The sequence below is a fragment of the Palaemon carinicauda genome, chromosome 12 (assembly GCF_036898095.1).
Source record: "Palaemon carinicauda isolate YSFRI2023 chromosome 12, ASM3689809v2, whole genome shotgun sequence".
NCBI lineage: Eukaryota > Metazoa > Arthropoda > Malacostraca > Decapoda > Palaemonidae > Palaemon > Palaemon carinicauda.
Window position 1 is genome coordinate 129,523,428 of NC_090736.1, and position 5,000 is coordinate 129,528,427.

Sequence of the window (5,000 nt, forward strand, 5' to 3'; positions counted from 1 at the left end):
AGTTGGTGGTCATTGTCAACAATACGCACGCTCAGCAAGGGCTGCCTTCTCAACCATCATTTTTGTTGGCCAACCTTGCTCTGCCTCACTCACCTCACGCGTCTAACAGCACCCGTACTGCTGCTCTCCTCTCTCGACGCTCGCACGTGAGTACCACTTTTCCAGGTGCTCTCCACTTTTCCAGGTGTTTTGCGGTGGAGCGGTTCACTGTGAGTTTTTCTTAAGAGATTTGCTGTTTGTTTGACATTGACTTCGGTATATTCTTTGCTTTTGTAAAAGGAAAGAAATATGTTTGAATAGCAAACAGGTGGTATTTACCTTTGCAGGTGTTTTGCGCGGACGGTGAAACAGTTTTGTTTTCAGGGAATGGCAGAATAGCTTCTGTAAAGAAATTCTATACGTATCATTTAAAAAGAAACTTTATATTGTGTGTTTAATACAGCGGTATATACATATTTATATATGAATAGAATTGAATACAGTTCAATTGGAAATAAATGATTTTGTATTAATAGTCGTATGATATGGCGATATTTTTGCCTACAGTTTTATCTTTAGATAAAGTTTTGTATTAAACTATTAAGGGGAAACTAAATGTTGATGATAAACTTGATCACTATATTCGATATTTAGTAGATTAGAATTATGTTGATAAAGGTGACTTTGAAATATTCCAAATTTTTTTTTTTTTGAAAGTGCAAAGCCCTTGTAATATTGGTATTGTTTTGCGGTGTCCGGAAACATTACAGTAAAAACGACAAGTTTTTTTTTTTTTTGGCGAATATATTTTTCTTAAATGACTAGTTGAGAACTACGATTAAAAGAATAGATGCAAGATACAAATCTTGTCTTGCTTGGTATACGCTGATATATAATTGAGTAAATAACGAAATAAACATCGAGAACAAATAAAGAGTAATAATGAGTAATACTGAAAGTAAATAACTCGGCAAAACGAACAGAATGTAACTAATTGAGTACGTAATTAGAAGAAATTCCTTATTATCGCCTAAAGGAATCGAAGCGATATTATTCAAAGGAAAAGTTATTATTTAATTAAGAAAACGAACAGCTTGAGTTCTCCAGAATGAGAGGTTTCGCCGAGCTTCAACTATTCATAATAAAATTATAATTTAAGATTTCTTATCCAGAATTTATCGTGATTGCTGTGCGTTAAATTGATTAATTCTCATATATATATATATATATATATATATATATATATATATATATATATATATATATATATATATATATATATATATATATATGAAAATGCATATTAAAACATATTGTCTCTTGAAATGAAATGATAATATTTTTGTACTTTAATTTTACAACTATAGGTTTTTATTTTCTCTCATGGTATAAGTAATTGTAGATGAAGTTCATATACATATATATATATATATATATATATATATATATATATATATATATATATATATATATATACATATATATATATAAAATCAAACCATATTTTATAGGAAGCCAAAACATATATATACGTGTATTTGTGTAAAGTGGAAAGCTTTACACAGCTTTCCATTTATAATATTTATTATATTTATACTACTTCTCGCTGTAGACTGCTTATAACGTGCAATGTTATTCGATTTCAATATATTTGCACAATTCATTACGGTGGAAATCTAGATGTTTTTACTTTCCTCTGCGTTCCCCAGGTCATTAAATACGCTTCCCTCAAATACGGGAGTTTGTCATTACTCTGAATATAGCATTATTGATAAGCTTTCCTATCGCACTGAGCTAACTTAATGAGCCGTAGATGTGAGTTTTAAGTTTCTTCCACTTTAACTAGAAATAATATTTTGGATCCATTTTACTGGATATCTAATATAATTCGTATTTTATCTTAAAGTTTTTATATGAAGGATCATGAAATACTTCTCTGAATGTGAGACTCAAAACTTACTTAGGAGAGGTATGATTAGTTAAGTTATAGGTGGAATATCATATATACTTACATATATATATATATATATATATATATATATATATATATATATATGTATATATATATGTATATATATATATATATATATATATAAATATATATATATATATATATATATATATATATATATATATGTATATATATATATATATATATATATATATATATATATATATATATATATATATATATAATGTATTAATATACGCAATCATTGTAAGATTTAGGATTACTTTTAAAACAATTGAAAGTAAATGATAAATTTTCATGGCTTGATTAAGAAAGCTTAAATTCATACCTTGTTGAATAATTGAAGACAGTTTTGAAGTTACTAATGTGATTATAGTGCTTGTGTGTGTGTGTGTGTGTGTGTGTGTAAAAAGTCATGTATGAGAGAGAGAGAGAGAGAGAGAGAGAGAGAGAGAGAGAGAGAGAGAGAGAGAGAGAGAGAGAGAGAGAGAGAGAGAGAGTTCACTTCACTTTGTAGCTCATGCTCATTAATTTTAATCCCATCTGAACGATTTTATCCCCATAAATTTAGATTTTTCTCGATGTTCATGTTCTTAAAATCCGAGGTTTTATGATTTATAATGTTATGAAATTCACTAACGATTCGGATTAATGATTTTCTATACTGCAATTTCGTTTACGATTTAAATATTATTTACGATCTATAAAGGCATTTTAAGAACAGTTTGTTTAAGAATTTAATCGACGCATCGAATCGATTTGATTTAATCGAATAAAAGATATTAAAATCTATATAACAATCATTTACGACGACGAGACTTCACGTGTGAGATTCAGAATGAATTCATAGAGGGTCATTTAAAGATGAATCTATATGGAATTAAGAAATATGAAAATAAGAAATATTTAGCGATGATTATTGAAGGATATTGGTAAGTGATGAATGAATATATTTTTTGAGATGCGTTTTTGGTCATTTAGAGATCAATCTATATGAGATTAAGAAATATGAAAATAAGAAATATTTAGCGATAACTATTAAAGGAAATTGGAAAGTGATGAATGAATATATTTTTTGAGTGGAGTTTTCAATAATATGAAAACAATATTGGAGAGAATTCATTTGAAATATTAGAAAAATATAGATGAATATATATGAATACGACACACGTTAATAGATGAGCATTATGAATAAATGATTTTGTAATAATGGTAATAGCTGATAGATAGTTTTGTATAAATATGAGGAAGAACTCTGCGATGATTTTGTAGGAATAAGGTAGTTATTTAAGAATGATTTCATGAAAAAAAAAATGGATAATAATTGTGATGAATGTAAAAATTAGAATTAAGTTTAAAATTAATTACTTATGAATACCAAATATATTAAAGTTTAAGATCACAATAAAGGCTTAAGATTACTACTTTCGTCGAGATATCACTGTAGATAGCTGTATATTGCGTGGATGTGTTTAACTTCTTTTAACCTGATTAATGAACCTCTCTCTCTCTCTCTCTCTCTCTCTCTCTCTCTCTCTCTCTCTCTCTCTCTCTCTCTCTCTCTCTCGGCAATGTTGTTTACCTCGTTCACTACTTTCTTGAACGTTTCAGTTTTTTCGTTTAACGAGATAACCTCATAGGGAATGAAAATTATATTGGAACATATTTGTTTATCTGTTTAATGAGAGAACACTGTAAGCAATGAAAATCAAATGATAACGTTTTTGCTCATTTGTATAACAAGGGAACACCATATGCAATAAAAATCAAATGACAATTTTTTTTTTCATTTGTTTAACGAGCGGACACTGTAGGCAATGGAAATAAAATGATAACGATTTTGTTCATTTGTTTAACGAGCGAACACCTTGGGCAATGAAAATAGAATAATAACGTTTTTGTTCATTTGTTTAAGGAGAGAACACTGTTGGCAATAAGAATTAAATAATAACGTTTTTGTTCATTTGTTTAGCAAGGGAACACTTTAGGCAATGGAAATCAAATGATAATAGTTTTGTTCACCTGTTTAACGAGAGTACACTGTAGGCAATAGAACTCAAATGATAACAGATTGGCTCATTTGTTTAACGAGGGAACGCTGTAAGCAATGGAAATCAAATGATAATGTTTATTTGTTTAACGAGGGAACACTGTAGGCAATGAACTCAAATAATAACAGTTTGGTTCATTTGTTTAACGAGGGAACGCTCTAGGCAATGGAAATCAAATGATAATGTTTATTTGTTTAACGGGAGAACACTGTAGGCAATTGAAACTCAAATGATAAGTTTGGTTCATTTGTTTAACTAGGGAACGCTGTAGGCAATGGAAATAAAATGATAATGTTTATTTGTTTAACGAGAGAACACTGTAGGCAATGGAACTCAAATGATAAGTTTGGTTCATTTGTTTAACGAGGGAACGCTGTAGGCAATGGAAATCAAATGATAATGTTTATTTGTTTAACGAGAGAACACTGTAGGCAATGGAACTCAAATGAAAACAGTTTGGTTCATTTGTTTAACGAGGGAACGCTGTAGGCAATGGAAATAAAATGATAATGTTTATTTGTTTAACGAGAGAACACTGTAGGCAATGGAACTCAAATGATAACAGTTTAGTTCATTTGTTTAACGAGGGAACGCTGTAGGCAATGGAAATCAAATGATAACAGTTTTGTTCATTTGTTTAACGAGGGAGCGCTGTAGGCAATGGAAATCAAATAATGTTTATTTGTTTAACGAGGGAACACTGTAGGCAATGGAAATCAAATGATAACAGTTTTGTTCATTTGTTTAACGATGGAACGCTGTAGGCAATGGAAATCAAATAATGTTTATTTGTTTAACGAGAGAACACTGTAGGCAATGGAAATCAAATGATAACAGTTTTGTTCATTTGTTTAACGATGGAACGCTGTTGGCAATGGAAATCAAATGATAACAGTTTGATTCATTTGTTTAACGAGGGAGCGCTGTAGGCAATGGAAATCAAATAATGTTTATTTGTTTAACGAGGGAACACTGTAGGCAATGGAATTCAAATGATA

The 5,000-nt window shown here is 29.6% G+C and overlaps 1 protein-coding gene across 2 annotated transcripts in view; it reads left to right on the forward strand.

Moving 5' to 3' along the window:
• Mip (Myoinhibiting peptide precursor) overlaps positions 1–5,000 on the forward strand; it is a 337,288-nt gene that overhangs the window by 30 nt on the left and 332,258 nt on the right. The window contains exon 1 of one of the 2 annotated variants that reach the window (XM_068383821.1): positions 1–209. This exon is cut by the window's left edge and continues 30 nt beyond it. The gene's annotated coding sequence lies outside the window, so the exon portion shown is untranslated. The remainder of the gene's footprint in view (positions 210–5,000) is intronic. The other variant, XM_068383820.1, reaches the window with a different exon arrangement.